Source organism: Branchiostoma lanceolatum, chromosome 14 (assembly GCF_035083965.1).
Source record: "Branchiostoma lanceolatum isolate klBraLanc5 chromosome 14, klBraLanc5.hap2, whole genome shotgun sequence".
Classification (NCBI taxonomy): domain Eukaryota; kingdom Metazoa; phylum Chordata; class Leptocardii; order Amphioxiformes; family Branchiostomatidae; genus Branchiostoma; species Branchiostoma lanceolatum.
Window position 1 is genome coordinate 7,859,146 of NC_089735.1, and position 17,242 is coordinate 7,876,387.

At 40.6% G+C, this 17,242-nt stretch overlaps 1 protein-coding gene across 4 annotated transcripts in view; it reads right to left on the bottom strand.

The window, feature by feature from the left end:
- The window catches only part of LOC136448726 (uncharacterized), a 115,124-nt gene that overhangs the window by 91,578 nt on the left and 6,304 nt on the right, over nt 1–17,242 (bottom strand). For all 4 annotated transcript variants that reach the window (XM_066448371.1, XM_066448370.1, XM_066448369.1 and 1 more), the window contains exons 2-3: nt 6,021–6,115; nt 1,699–1,778 (exon numbers count right to left, since the gene is read on the bottom strand). The gene's annotated coding sequence lies outside the window, so the exon portion shown is untranslated. The remainder of the gene's footprint in view (nt 1–1,698; nt 1,779–6,020; nt 6,116–17,242) is intronic.

A 17,242-nucleotide genomic window follows, 5' to 3' on the forward strand; every position in this document is an offset into this window, starting at 1 on the left:
AAAGGCATTTTGAAACATGCAACTTGAAGAACAAATTGTTTTTGTCATTTCAAAGTTACCTTGCAGTCCAATTCAAGTTTGGGTCAATTTCAAAAGAAATTACTCTAATTGCTACAGTGTAAGTCTTAGAATTATATTCAGTGTTAGTGACAATATATCGCTTTGTCATTAGAAAAATTGCAGTTTGTTTCCACTGTGAAAACTCAATACTTAGTGATATTGATATCATACAAATCAAATGGTCTAGGAAATGCATTCAACAAAAAACCAAGCCACTGGTTTGTCAATCTGAAACTCTCAGAAATGGAGCCATGCCTGATGGCATTGCTTTTAAGAATAACAGTTTCAGCACCAAGGACAGGAATCTACCAGGACGAATTTGTGGTGCTTAGGCCCCCTTTCCATAATCTCCAAGCAGATCTATCAGTGGCAAGGCAGTATCCAAAGGGTCAACCAGTATCCAAAAGGCCTTTGAATACTGGTTGACCCTTTGGATACTGCCTTGCCACTGATATATCTGCTTGGGGATTACCCTTTCCACTAGATGGTTATCGCCGAGTGACTATACAATGACCAAAATTGGATTTACATTGTATGTGTGTATTTGATTTTATAACTAGAATATGATAACTAGTTGTGAAAGTATGATTTCAAAGACAACAAAACACAATTTGTTCTTTATCCATGAGATTCGTTGAGTGATCGGTCCTATTTGTCCAAAATTGTTTTTTTTTAATAGAAATTCTGGAAAATTCTTTCTACTTCATATTGCCCCCAGCTCATACGGCTGCCTTCATCAACATGTGCGGGTAATGGTTTCAACTCATTCGCTGTATGTCAATGCTAGATAATGGTCTGATGCTCTAAAAGACATACTATCTCACGGCTATGTCTCTGTAGACAGTTTTTTGCGGCTTTCATCTCGCTTAATGATCCATCACAGGATTTTACTATCGTTCAATTTTACCGAATGATGTTCCCTACTCGAAGTTTCCCATTACAAAGGGGGACGTCACTTTGATCTTGCCGTCTATCTCACGGAGGCTCGCTATTTGCTTTATCAAAATTACACCCAGCCGGAACAATCAATGCACACGTATCTGGTCTCCTCGATTAGACAGTTTATCAAGGAACCAAAAATAAGGTTCTTATCTGAATGGCATTTGTAGGTCATTCCTGACAATGGTAAAGTTGTACGAAAGATAGATTCTAACTTATTTGCATCATGTGTAATCTTCTTTGCTCAAAGGAAAATATTTCCATTATCACAGATATAGAATTGAAAAACAAGGAAGTGCTTGTACTAGAAATGATTTGACTTATCCCCCAGAATTCAAAATCCATTTTGGGACTAAATTCAGGTGCACAGAAAACAGATTGGGTGCACAACATAAGATTTTTAAAAAGCAGACTGTCAGCAAAAACTAATTACAGTTCCAAGGTTTAAAAAATTGTGATGGACCAAAATTCTATAGCTAATTTCAAAAGTAACACAACAAAATATTTATTTTCTGTCTGAATATGCTGCATAAGTGTACAATTAATACCTTTAGGTATGTACTTCTACACAAATATTCAGGTGCACCAGTCAAAACTTAGGTGCACAGCTCCAAGTTTTTTGGGCACCAAAAAGTGCATAATATGCAGCCAGTAATTCTAATTGCTTTCTTTTAATGTTTCGTTTCATTCCATACTTACCGGTTCATGTCTTCTGAGTTAGTCTTTCCCAGTCCAAGTCCTATTCAGTTCACTTTTATCTGTAGGATTTAGACGGCGTCCTGAAACATACAACCATTCCTGGTTAGGTCCCCATCTCACATTAAACTGCTCGTATAGTGACTGTGATACTGTAAAATGTATCTAAGTTTGCTGTGATCTAATTTCTCTGTAGGGAGAAAATGGAGTGTTTGCTGTGGTTATTAGTTTGTGGTTGAAACAAGATGGCAGTCAGGCAGAAGAAGGTTCATGGTGAAGAGATTACAAAATGCATCAGAAAACTATGAGCATTTAAACACCATGAACTTAAATGCATTTACAGCATACGTGTGTAGATAGCACAATAAATGTTTCTAAAAATACTTATCTATACACAGCTATCTAGACTTTCTGAATAAAGACAAAGGAGTGTTCTAAATATCACCTGCACATGCAGGTTAGGCCACATTGTCTTAATTATTTGGATGACATCCGTGTAGCAATCAATTTTCCTCTGTTTCCAAAAAGGTTTGCGACCATAGTATTACTGTGTGTTCACAGTACAAGATATCAAAACCGGAAGTTCTGCTGCAGTACCAAGGCAAGCTCCCAGGCGCCCTATAGTTGACCTTGACCATGTACCAAATATCATTACCATTCATCCTAAGATTCTGTAGTTATGCTGACCACACACGCACACACGTGCGTACACACACCAAAAACAATACCGACCATTTTCATGGAGTTAAGAAATGCAACAAACAAACAAACAAACATGTAATCTGGCTAAGTTCTCCCCAGTGCAAACTAACTACTGTAAAATCCATTGAATATTGCAGTTGGTAATTTTAGCAGTTGGTGGAAAAGGGAGTAGTCCACGGCATTTGATGTTAACGGTAGGAACAAACATCACTGTCTCTAATATCAATATAAATATTTGCAATTAACAAATTTTAGCGATTGACTAGTGACCATCAATTGATTAAAGTAACTAAAGTAAAGTCACCGTTGACAAATTGAGAACTACAGTACACAGAAAGATATTCATGTCCGATCTTGTGCGAGTACGTTCAACTGTTCCATCCATCTTTTTCTATCTCACTAGTTATCTTAATTGAGGCTCAGAAGTTACAAGTGGTGATGCCAAACTTCTTGATACTTTAAGTCTTTGCTCCATCATGCGTAGCTTAGACTATACTTCAAAGGAAATGTTTGACGGTGTGCTGAAGATGAGAGCATGGTAAATCATCCGGTGCTAGGGAATATGATCTATGTAATCTAAACGTCAGTACTATCAAGACTTAGTGTTCCCTGTAGGCAGAATTGATGAGGCAATAATGTGAAGTTTTGCACCGGAGCCAGCAACATTTAAGATGCATCAAACCACTTCTGAAGGTGGCAAACGATACCTTAAAGATGGTTTAACGAATTCCTTAACAAAAATTGATGACCATGCGTATTCTTAAGAATGGTGAAAGAAGTACAAAATGGGACATAACAAGACGTTATGTTGCATATTTCTCAAGGATGTACATTTGCGTCATGGTTTAAGAGAGTTTTAGTAAATCTGTGACATTGAACAAAATCTTAGAATAAAGTATTTTCAGGGAAAATCAACAAAATATAGGTATACATGTATGCTGGAAAAAACAATTTGCACCTCGTCAAAACATGTTGAACATTCATTTATAAGAAATTGACTATTTTAGTTAAGGACTTCGAACTCAAGACATATGGAGTTGTCTGTTGGCAAACAACTTTGTCAGAATATTTAAATTGTCTGTCTGTGTCCATATTTTCCACAATCATTATGCTTTTCTTTCAGTTGCATGTTTTTTGAATTTCTGAATAAATTTTCAAGAGAAAAAACAGATCATATAAGAAATGAAAAAAAAGCATTTTCACAATCAAAATCAGAATTCACCTCACACCATGAGATAAATCATTTTACGATTCTAGACAATCCCCAAAAAGATTTAAGTTTTATTTCTGAACTGATCAGAATTTGACCCGTTTTCCATTTAGAGTCGGCGTGAATCCAGCTTGTTAAGTACCAGGACATTCTGCCCTTTTCCTTGATATACATTTATTGGAAGATTGGGAGTAATCTAGCTTTATCACTTGCCACTATCTGGGTAAACCAGCTTTAATATCTCTATGGCTCATAAAGTGCACAGACTGTTGGAATTCCTTAGAGTGGATGTTGAGAGTCTTGTCACGTACTTCAGTGTCTCCTCTGAATCTTTAACATGTCTGAGTCTCACATCCATTTCAGCACTAAGGACAGGTAAAACCGGAAACAATCAACACATTTCAAGCATGCTTCTCATAGTAATGAGGATGGTTGAGGCGTCAAAGTGGTTTCCATTTTAACGTAAGAAGATTTAAGGCTTAGGAAAATAAATGCTGTGTTTCCGTTTACCAAACGAAACCTGCTGACCCCAGCCTTTTTTGGGGTCAATGGAAGGCAAGGTACATAACAATTTCTGATCTGACATCTAAGTGATGAAATTCAAAACAGATTTAGTGCATTTCACATTATGCTTTTATATTCCTAAAAAGAGATCCATGATTTTATCATGTCTTTAAGGAGATCTATTTAGTGCAGAATCAGCAATCCCCGAGGTATGCACACAGATATACAGGTATTTCAAGACATTCTTGAGAAGGCTTCAAAAGATCGTTTTTCTAAGCCCCCCTTTTACTGGACCCGCGGCATGCTGGGGGTGTCACTGCGACATAAACTGGATGTGTTACCCTTGACTTTATAATGGGAATATCATTCAAAACGTACAAGGATGACCAAAAGACAACAAAACACACGAAGGTTAAAAAGATTTGTTTTTGTCGATGAAATCCGTCAAGTGCTTTGTCAATTCCATTGGGCGCAGCGGGTCCAGTGAGAGGGGGGCTGAACATGGCAGTCTAAATCTGAGAGTACCCAGCAGAATGATGAGAGTTGTCGTTATAGGTATGAAATGTAATTGAGTTCTTCAATATGACTAAAATTGCCAAAATATACTGGTAGGAAACTGATCAATTTGTTACAGGGGAAGAAAATTATTCAAATGCATTACCATAACTGAGCATGTTTTACTAATACAGGGCTCAAAATACTGGGTGCCTGTGCACCCAAAATTGGAGTTGTCAGTGCACCTAATTTTTGATTGTGGGTGCACCACTGCACCTGGATATTACTGTAGGCTGTAGGGTCAAGGTACTATAGTACACTAGTGTACAGAGTATTCGTGACATTTAACTAAATTTTAAGTTCAGTATCAGAAAAAGCAATAAAACCTTTGTTTAAAAAGTTAAAAAGTTATCTATAAAAATTCAGATTGAAGTTCTTAAGGAAGGCAGTTAGGGTTTGTAAATATGATTTGTTGACGCGCACCCAAAATTCTTTCTGCGTGTGTGTGCACCTAGATTTTTAGTTTAGGCCCACCAAAGCACATATTCCTAAAAATAAATCTCAAGCCCTGTAATATGAACTCCACCGTCTGTTACATAATGAAAAGTTTTCTGAATATTCACCCAGCTCTGTAACTATCTATGCAGATGCAGGGATCTCTACAGGGTTGGCAATCATCCATACAATTTTCCGGTGAGTGGAGAGTACGGGGTATTGGAAGAGTGCTCATCAGATTCTAATGAAACACTGGTCCATGAAGTATTCAACCCAATGTTCCCGGGAGGTCGCTGAAGTTTTCAGTCCAATTGTCGCTGAGGACATTGTCTTGTTTCAACCTCAATTTGGTTTGATTTTATTCAGATCTTCATTAGTGATCATCATTATGTCGGGCGGGTTGCCTTAGTGATAGTTTATCCTTTTAATTCTTTTTGGCCAAAGTGTTGGATTGGAAGGGGTGGGCTGGGCTAAGTATCAGTCTATTACTGCATATAGCTCAACTGGTAGCAGCCTCACAGTTGAGCTCCTGGTTCTAATTAGTTTCAAACTGGGAGACCCTGGTTCAATTCTGGGAAGGGCATTTCCGTTGGGGCTAAATCTGTCTTTTGGAAGGGATGTAAAATGAGGGTCCCATGTAGGAGGAGGTGCTTCAAGCACGTTAAAGGGGAAGGGCTAGCAAACCCATCCCTGTAAAAATGTACCCTGCTACAGAAACAGCAAGGAAGGAAACTTGCTTCCATATGTGCCACTAGGCATTACAAAGGAAACAACAACAACAAAACACCTATCACGTATCATATCATTAACATTCTTTAGGTAAACAAAACAAAATCAAGGTGTATGTGGATGTCATCCATAGCAATAGGTTGGTGTGCACAAGGCCTAAATCAAAAACTATCATTATAAGAAATGTTACCTGTTGAGGATTGGTCTTTTGGTTGGTCAGTTGTAGTCGCGATGTTGATTGGTCAGTCCATCAAACTTGTAGCTTTGAAAGGTTGGTCTCATCACCTGTATATACAACATATGAAATACAAAACTTTTCATGAATTCTGATGAAGACTTTTTGAATAAAAGGTCGAAACCGGTAAATCGTTTTGTCTCAGCCGCCATCCTTCTGACGCCCGATCGACTATGAAATACACAAATTTTGGCATTCTATGATTAACCTTTAAGTATCTATATGTATGTATTTACCAACTATTTCACTCTTTGCTACAGCACAAACAAAGTTAGACCTCCTAAATATATTGCCACTAGGGGCCCAAAACCTACACCACTTACTTTCAGAGTCTCATGTCTCTGTCCCAAGAGCTATCTACCACTCAAAAATGATGACAATAGCATGTTCAGAACATGAGATACCAAAACCAGAAGATCTGCTGCAGTACCCTAGAAAGCTGCTAGGAGTCCCATAATCGAACATGGCCTTTGTTTTTCTGACTCCAACCCACCTACAAAATATCCTGAGGATCCATCCACAGCTTCTAGAGTTATGCTGTCCACATACAAGCAGCACCAAAGTACTGTATTGAAACCTTCTTGGCGAAAGTAACAATAGAAAGGAAAATTAAGTCCTTTGTTCTCGGCGCCCTCTGGTCTCTCACCTGTCAGATTTACAGATTGTCTTTCAGGTGAAACAAAGCACTCTAAGTCTAACTTCCCAGTTAAACTAAGTCCAACTTTCCAATTAAACAACCAGTATGTACTACCAAAGAAATTTGCAGGTTAAGCGATGGCACCAATACGAGACCTTTTTGATACTCAAAAATCTGCCCCTGCAATGGAAAATCAGCTCTTTGTTCTCTGTGCCCCCTAGTTACTCACCTGTCAGATCTACAGATGGTATTTAAGGTGAAACAAAGGGAAGAAGCGGTGCGTATCATGGGGAGGTGTTGGGAGGAACTTTTGACACCGGTTCTTTGTGTGAATCTGGGTCTTCATGATAGAGGTGACTGGGAGGTTAATCTACAAGCAGATGTTGGTCAATTGTAAAGTTTTCTGGACCGTCGGCATTTCTGACAGTCCTTGATATTTTGGAGTGGTCTCAAACTATATCTGGGAGGAAGGGGCCACTCCTAGCACCTGGCCACTGCTAGTGCCTCTGTTTGGAGAATATTCTTGATCCAGTTTAGCTCATTGAAGAGCTTCTCTTCCACTGGTTGTGACAGAGAAGACAGACGCTATATGTACAGTTTTTTACAGGTTCATTCTACGGGGGAAATTTCCCTAGCTTTTTTCCACAGGAACAATGAACAGTGGACCACAGTTTAATATCCTGTCCTAAGGACTGCAATCTTTTCCAGTAGCGTGCATGTCAGGTGAGGGACAGCAGCCGGGATTTGAACTCATGGCTTCTTGGTCCATGACACAGATTGTGAGAAAGGCCAGATAGTAAGAAAACTTTAAGATTGTCCAACCAATATCTGCTTGGGGATTACAGAGAGGTTATCTATCTTTTGTCAAAAAAATGTATGATCAAATGCACCATAGATGCATAATGAAATTCATCTTTCTTACTCACCGTTGTGAATTTTCTGCTGTCTGTGCATTTTCTTGCCTATACAACTTTGGATCCTGTCACTGTGCAATATTCAATCAACTGCGGGCACAAACCAAGACCCAAAACAATACCTCCGTTATCACAATGCTAATGACTTATCACCAACAGAAATTTATGCTTCTACAACAGCAAGACAAGTTTTCTTGAATGTGATGTCCATGAAGCAAGGGGCACTCCACACAACATGAGCACCTCCTTGCAGAAAAGACCAAAACTGCAGTATCCTTATCCCTGGCCCAGCAGACAGCAATGGGTAAAGAACTACCATGTATCCTTGACATACGTTGTTAGATACAACAAAAACGAGAAAGTTCTTACTCTGCCTTTGGAATGTATCTATCTATTGTTTGATTCTTAACATTTTAACCTTTAGCACACTGGAGTGGCAGATTGGCACCCCATTCCCTATTAGCGATGTCCCTATCAAATAATGCGCCACATACAGAATTAAAGCCAAATTCACTTTACGTTGAATTATAGCAAGCTGGCTACGATTTGGAATCATGCCTCCCAGAAGAAGGCAATTGCAGACCATAACAAAAAAACAAAACAGTGTACCTTCGGTGAACTTGAACAGTAGCTGATATACAATGACTTTTGTACTACTAAAATGACATTTTACAACTACAACAGGAACTGAGAGTACAGCCAGTCCAGACAACTTGCCCCAGACATTCCAGACGGAGAGTTCAAGAATTTCAAAACACCAGGCAGACTGTTCTCAAGCTCAGGCCTGCCAGCTGAAAGATATCTTTGACAACACAGCGTTAGAAACACAGGTTAGATTCACTGATCTGTCCATGCCTCAAGCTCAGAGGTACAAATGACAAAAAAAAGGCCCTTAGCATATTAATACTACTGCTTGAGTTGGTTTTCTAATGTAGAACATGCTATTTATAGGAGATAAGGTTTAAAAAACATTTTCTGTTCTTAGATGTTGAATATAAACTCAGTTTGCTACTGTTTAAGTGATGTTACAGTTGTAGCGTCCGTACCCCTTTAGTGGTCCCTTTGTAAAAACCCATGCAGCAAAGTTGTAAAAGCTTGTTGTTCGGAGATCCTTAGGATAGTAATTAGTATGCCACAATCATGTACTTTTGAATTGCCAACAACAATTAAAGATTACTGTAAATGCATTCATGTTTGCGGCGGTTTAGCGTTTGTAATTTTCACCTTATCACTGCAAACTTAAAACTACCATGAAATACCTGTTCTTTCTTCTGCCTGTCTACCTTGTTTCAACTGCAAACTAAAAAACACTGCAAACATTACCTTTTCCCTAATATGAAATCAAATCACCATGCACAAACTTGAATACATTTACAGTAACTAAAAGTTGAATTTTTAACCCTGGTGCACCTTTTTTTTGGCACACCTGATTGTGAAATAACCGCTACAAATCTGACAGGAAAGTTGGGGCTTTGGCATTAATATTGATTTTTTTTTTGTGGGACAGAGAGGTTAACAGTTAGCAAACACGCAAACATTTTCTTAGGAATTAGAACTGTAACAAGTTTCAAGAGAAGCAGCTGAACAAAATCCTTTCCTAAGAAGTCTACTGCCTTGGCTGAGGATCAAGAAAAAAAGATTGTATTCCTCTTGGGGCCCCCTTTTAACTAGATTATACTACTTTACTAGATATTCTTTTCAACTCTCTTTTTGAAAAGTACAATGAACAGCGAACTGCAGCTTAACGTCCCATCCTACAAGTATACTATTTAAGGACTGCAACCCTTTCCAGTAGTGTGCAAGTTGGGCAACGACAGCCAAGAATCTAACTCGCAACCTCTTGGTCTAGAAACAGAGTCACTAGCCACCGGACTACGCACTCTACACAAACTATCGCTCAACTATTCCATAGCTACTGTGCTGTTGGCCATTCTTTTATAAACTCTCCATGTGTACTGTAGCCCTTAAATTGTAAGTTATCAAAAGTTAATTACCTTCTCTTAACAGTTCAAGTTAATCACGTAACTCACAGTCAAGACTTAATTTGCCATTAATACACATGTAAGTTTGACATACCTGTTCAAACCTTGAGTTCATTGTGTTAGTTGTTTGGCATACCTGGCAGAGTTCCACACATTGCTGTAATGCATGAGTTCCAACACTCACAATACACGGCTGACTTAATCATTACCTAAAGTGCCAAACAAGGTAGTACTTACACTACCGTATGTGCTACCGTATATCTTGAATTTTTGCAGTGGCTTTATTTTTCCTAATTTTTCTTCTGCAAAATAATGACACTGCGAATATGATGTTTTCTGCTACAGAATCCTTTCCACTTCTACTGTGAAAAATTAAATCCAAGCGAAAGAAATGCATTTACAGTATGCATTTGTATTTCTGGCAGTGATCTCTATTGATCTAATTAGATGTTTACGGTTTAAAAATCAATTAAAACTACATTAAGTCCACTTGAGTTTTCACCACAGTAGTACCATATTCGGTGGGATTCTTTAACTCTTTGGCTACGTAATGAAATACTGTAATTCACTTTATCTTCACGGTAGGAAAATTTCACGGTGTAAGGAAAATGGACATTTTCACTGAACTTTTAACTTCTCGGTGGCAGCAAGTGATTTACAGAACCAATGTGTGAAGGAATCATAGGTGATTACCAGGTTTTTCACAGTGATGATAAGTTCAGGGTACAGATGAGGTGAGCATGAAAACAGTGAAAATAAAGTTACAGTGAAAGAAACAAGAGTTACAGTATTCTCCTCCCCACCACATTCCACAACCATAAGGTGTTTTCCTAGTTACCTCAGGGTACTGCATTCCACCCGTGGATGTCAGGGTCCCTCCAAGGCTAACAGTCTATTATGTAGACAGGGTCTCCTACTGTAAACATGGCATGTGGCATGGGGCCACCAGAATTAGCCCAGGGCTATTCAAACTCTGCTAATGCTGCAGTAATGGGCTACCAAACAGGAAAGAAGATCCCTCCCTTCTGTTCAGCACTTTAGATACAATCTCTACCGCTTCCCCCCTTTTTCAATACTTGAACTTTGAATCAAAGTGCGATCTTATAATCTTAGTTGTGCAATCTTAATTGTAGCTTTATATGGCAAAATCCTGACAGGTAACTTTGACTTTGACTTTATATAGATCCACTTGAACCAAATAATAATGCCTTTCTTTTAGGAAACACTGTATCAAAGATAAATATCTTTACATTTTTGTACTTAGGTGGCCTACATGTACCAGTGGACTAGCACGTTGCTGTACATGCTTGTACTGTGTGGCTCAAGGGCTATAGAAATGGAGATGGGCACCGCCCTATACACAAAAAGAAGGCCTTCTATCTCTGCTACACTGTCAAATTTATACAGACCACAAAGTTTGTCGTCAATCTCTTAAAAAGCCACAGCTGTGATGACAATGATGATGGTGATATACATGTACGTGTGAGAGAAGACAACGAAAACGAGGGCCTGCATATCATGTATAAAATCTAAAGTTGAAGACAGCCCTGGTTCACAGTCTAGTTTTGCTAGACACCCCAAGAACAAAAAGGAACAATTCAATTCCCAACAGACTACTAGGGGACCCAAACCTACACCACTTCGTCCTTACATCGTAAGCTATGTGCCATCAAACAATCAAGACGTCCAGGACAAAGTTAGAAAGACCAGAAGTTCTGCTGCAGTAGCAAAGTCACACTCCAGGGTGCCCAAAATCCACACTGACCTTCATCTTCTCGAGACCCACCCACAAACCAAATATCATCGCAATCCATCCAGAGGTTCTTGAGTTATGCTGAGTACAAAATCCAAAAACACACACACACAGGTCAAAAACTTTTCATGTCTGTAACTAACCTTTCACATGAACAATTTGACTTACCATTAGGCATTGCCAGGCCTCCTGAATTTAGTACTAAGCATCACCAGCCCTCTTACTTGCCAGGATCCCCCCCCCCCCCATTGCAGACACTCTCCACTATCTTCTTCATTGTCTCAGATAAGACCAAAAGAACTGATGACTGCCGTTTTTTTTACCTTCAGGGCACTATCTCTTGGTGACCTCTGTTATTGGTTGCAAAAAAAATGTCTACTGCAGCAAAATCAGTCATGCATACATTGTTGTAAACATCCCCAAAACGAACGTGACCACTGTCATTGGACTTTATATCTAGATACTAGAAGGTACAGGCTTTCAAATCAATCAGTCACCAAATACTATTGGCAAAAATAAGTGCACAGGCACCCAATATTTCAAGGTAAGGACCGGTACAGGGCTGTCTCCAGAACCTGTCCCTCTGTCCTGTGAGGGAAACTTAAATTTCTTGTTGGGACAGATTAAAATTTCACCCTGACGCGCAAAAAATCTGTACTTCATGACATGAAATTGAGGAAAATATATTTTCGTACGCTGAAAATGACAGATCTAACTTTTTTAACGACGAAAATTTACAACACAGGCTCCAAAACAATAAGTGGGACAGAAAAGAATTTAAAGCTGGAGACAGCCCTTGTACAGGTCCATTATCTGTCCATAAATCTTTTGCTGTCCCAGTTTCTGACATGAGACACACTCCAGCCCAGCAGGAGGTTATATAGTCCTGCTACTGTCAGCAAACACTCTCCATTAAACAACACAAACAACATGTGGCTAGGACAGGGTCTTTAAATTAATGGACTCCAGGGCAGAGCTATGAGGGACTACATGGGGGGGGGGGGGGGGGATCCTGGCTTTTAGCAGGGAAGGCAATGCTTCATGGTGAAGGGCATCTCAATTGGGGCTGCCACCATCTTTTGGAAGGGACATCAATTGGGGTCCGTGTCCGAGGAGGTGCCTCGAAAGGGCTAGCAACCCCTTCCTATAATCTAAGATACCCTGCTACTGAAACAGTGAGGAAACTTGTGGGGTCGTGTGGCGCAACAGCAGCATGTTCGGCTCAGAATCAAGTGGTCCTGGGTTTGTGCCCTTAGGAAATGCACTTTACAGGAATTTCCCAACATGCCAGAATGGTCATTATCAAGACCGTGGGAATTAATATGAAGAAAGAAACTTGCTGTTCTAGCTGCCTCTATGCACTACAAGGGTCAGAAGGAACAAACCAGACATGGATGCACAGTCCCTTAATGCTGTGATGTGTACCTGACATGATCCAGACAGTAGAGATTAGAGGCTGTCACCCCAGGATCAACTACTCCTGGTCCTGCCAGGGGAGGAGACAACACAGCCATACGCCCTGTCAACACAGGGGACTCACCCAGAACTTCACCAGATTACATCAATTCTCATGTCTATCTACAAGTAGTAGTGCTTTGTGCCAGCTAGGTACAGCAAAATCATTTATGGTTACAGGAATCACAGAGCAACAATATTGTAATACTGTAGCTGAATAGACTTACACTCATCCATGCTTGAAGTTCTGTAAGTCAATGGTGTTCATAATATCGTCCTGCGGAAGGTAGTTCCACAAATTAGTTGTAGCAGGGAGCACATTATTTGTTATCCTGAAATCATAGTTGAGGTTAAGACCTATCGCAAAGTCGGTCACTAGACGGCGCGGCATAGAAGTCACAATGGAGCGTCCACGTGTGTCAGTGTTCCAAACACCCCATGAATACAACATTCCCAGAACCTTTCACAGTAACAAGTCCGATCACCGTGGAGCATTGCCCGTCCTCCTGAATTTAGTGCTAAGTTTTGCCAGGCCTCCTTTACTTCCCGCCGTCCTAAATCTACCGATAAGCGTTACCCGGATCCCCCCTTGCAGACCCTCTTGTACAACATAAATGTATGCTGGTTAAAACAACAGCACACATTTTTCTGGTGACAACTAGACAGCTGTTTAAAAAGGGGTGCACATGAAGCGTGTTGCCTACCTTTGTTCACACATGAACGGTACATGCACCGGTCCTCTTGTAGAGACGAACTAGACCAACTCGACAAACACCCGTTTATGTAAAGCGAGAAACCATCAGATATTTGCGAACTTGAAGTTCAGAGACAGTCAGGGTTTGACACAAATAGGCGACACATGTGGGAACGCGTTGACATCCTCAACCCTTCTCCGAGCCTATTCACCAAACTGAAAGGAACTGCTCTCCTTCTTTGGACGCTTTTTGTCAGTCTGTCACACTTGGGGTCAACGGCCTTAACCTTCATCTTCAGAGACTTTTGAAAGAGAAGAAAATAGAAGTTGCTTACACAACAATAAAAAATCAGTCCCTGCACTTCCTTAAAAGGGGAGCCAAACCTACACTACTAACTCTCTGTCCAAAGAGCTAACTACAACTCAAAAATCATGAACATGGCATGTCCAGAAAATGACATATGAGAAACAGAAGTTCTGCTGAGAAAGCCACTAGGGGGTCCCTTATCAAATTTGACCTTCGTTTTCTTGGTTTTCCCTACACCTACCTACCTACTAAATATCATAAAGATCCATCCACTGCTTCTTGTTTGCATTGTATACCTGGTAAACCGCCTCAAGGTGCAACACACCAGGTTTGTACTGAAGAGTACAAGTTGCATATCCAGACAGATTTATATGATTCACTCACACCGGGAAGGACCACTTTTCTTTTCGATAAATGTGGTGGGTTCTTTTACGTGCTCAAGGTGTGGCTCTCCTCAAACACGGGACCTCCATTTAACGTCCTATCTGAGGAGCATCCCTAACCGAAGCTAGGTACTCATTTTCACCTGAGTGAAGTGAGGAAAGTCATGTAAAGCCCCTTTCCCAAGGGCACAACGTCAACGGGACAAATCAGGGAACGCTGGATTCGAACCCGGTACCTCTGGGTTCTGGGGCCAAACACCCTGCCACTGCGCCACCGCAACACCACATTCTTGCGTTTTGCTGGGAACAATTTCAACAAAGACAGTCACACACAAATAAACCGCACAAAAAAACATAACCACCTTAGCGAAGGTAATGAAGGCAGTACCACAGTTTAAAACTGGATACATTGCAGGCATGTATCACTGTGCATACATCAAATAAGAGCCTACTTGCTAACGAGACAGCTTGCAACCCCCATCGTGTCAACACAGCTAAGGCGCAGTTTACATTACGTTTTTCGCGTCAGCGGCGAAATTTCCCGCTGTCGGGAGGCCGCTGTCGCGACGTCTCTAGACACGCCGCCCGGAAATCTGACAGACACCTGTGGTGCTTGCATTTCGCCATCTTGTAGAAAGTATCGGGCGTAAGCATAACAAAAGCAAGAAACAAAATTGTATGATTGTACAACGGTAGACGGCGTCTCCCCGCCCGTATTAAACTACAATGCAAAGCCTTGTTTATGTGTAGATATTCCATGCTCATCACTCGTAAATGTGGGGAGGGGGGCACAAGTACGATAAATATATCCGCGGGGAAATGAATGCACGGCACAAAAGTCGCCGCGGATCCCGCAAATCTCTCTCTCTATATATATACCGGGGATCTAAGTAGACTTACAGTATGCTAATCAACGCGTGCTTTATGCTAATCGCCGAAACCCTGACTCCCGCTGACGCGAGCCCGACGTATTCTCTTTAGACGGAGTTTGAAGTTGACGGGGACTCCCGCTGTGCTGACGGGCGACGGCTTCGAAGCTGACGGGAGAAAATTTGTTGACAGCGGGACTACGTCGACGGGAATTGTCTTTACACGGGGTTCCCGCTGTCGCCAGTGGCGCTGACGCCAGTGGCGCTGACGGCAAAAGTATAATGTAAAGAGAGCCTAATCCTCACTTCTAATCCTGGAGGCAACCAGCAGGGTTCCTGTACCAGATACTGGGTCATCCTGTCACACATGTGTCAACAAACCAAGTACTGGATAGTCAAACCTCTGGCCAACAGTAAAGTTGTAGTGTTAGGATTGCACGTTCTAACGGTTTGATACATGTAACGAATAACAAACGCACATGTGTCAACAAACCTACTGGACAGTCAATCCCAGGGCTGTCTCCAGGACCCGTCCACCCGTTGTTGGGACGGGAAAAAAATTTGCCTTGTGCGCCCCAAAATCTTAACTTTATGACATGAAATTGATGAAAATGTATCTTCGTGAGCTTAAAATGGCGAATTTAACAAGGAAAATTCAACACATTGGCTCCCAAACAATGAGTGGGATGGAAAGAAATTAAATGCTGCAGACAGCCCTGGTCAAACCTCAGGCCAACAGTGTAGTGCAGGAATGCGTACAGGTACGGTAAATGCAGAAATGTTTGCGGTGGTTTTATGTTCGCGGTTTTCGCGGTAAGCTCTTCGACGCAAACTTAAAACCTCCGCAATCTTTTTTGCCCTCCTACGCCCTTGTCTACTATTGTCTCAAACATGAAATATTAAAGGTGCCCTAAGCGATTTCAGGGGGTAAAACTTGAAATATTCTGGGGAAAACAATTCTGTTTGATGAAGTTGAAATTGACATTTACTTCCCTATATTAGCACATCTGCATCATTATTTCATACTTTGGGCGTTTAAAAATAGCACAGAAGCAAGCCACAAAATGAGTATTTTATTTATTGGGTCCCCCCAAAAATCAGCCCAGAATCCAGCCGTAACCGTTTTCTGTCGACAATTTTCGGTAACTTCCGGCCGCGTGACGTCACAATGCCCAAGCACATTGAGCCATGACCACGTGATTATTTCTTCAGATTTGAAATGATGGCTGGCCTCCAAGTGCTCCGATTTTCAATGAGTTCCCACCACACAACGACATTGCATTTTTGCTCCATGATGGTCGATATGCGATGGGATAGTGTTATCTAAACCTACTATGGATAGAAATCAGAAAAAGATTGATTTTGAATATGTGACTTTCAGTGCCCTTAATATTGCTTAGGGCACCTTTAAAACCACCGCGAATACTCCATTTTCTCCCTACCGCGAAATAAAATCCATGCGAACTTAAATGCATTTACAGTACCCAGTACTGGTGCCATACTGCAAAATTCACTAATGTAGGTACAGGTCCAAAATACCAGAGCATCAATGTACCAGTACTGTACTTGAATAGACTTACAGTAACACTCAAGTATATAACTTGTTGACTTTATTTGGTTACTAAGAACGTTGGATGTGACACTGAATACTACATATTACATATCATCATGCATAGATGATAGATCAATGAACGTTCCTATGAAATACTTGAACATACATGCAAGGAGCTTTTAATCAGATTAAAACCTCCTTGGTACATGTATGTTGATATCTGCGTTACACCTACCAAATCTTACTAACAACTCATAGTACATTTATGTTGGTGGACAATATTGGACTCATCCTTGTGATGCCCCCTGTCATTTCATAACTTATCTGCAGACACAAGGAAATAAGCAAAAACCCTAGAAAATCATTTGTACCAAACAACATCAAACAGATAAACAGCAACACACAAACAAACAGCTGTCATCACAAAACACTACAAAATTCGAAAGAAAACTAGCAGCTTTGGACGATGGCATAAGTCAACACACCTGTCATTGAATACACCTCTTCAGTAAGAAAATGTTGAGGGCTGACCCCAAAACCCCCAAACCACAACACTGTTCTCTTGTCAATAACAGAGGAATTCTAATCTATACAACCACTCAGCCAGTGTATCATGGTGGTGTTGTCAATT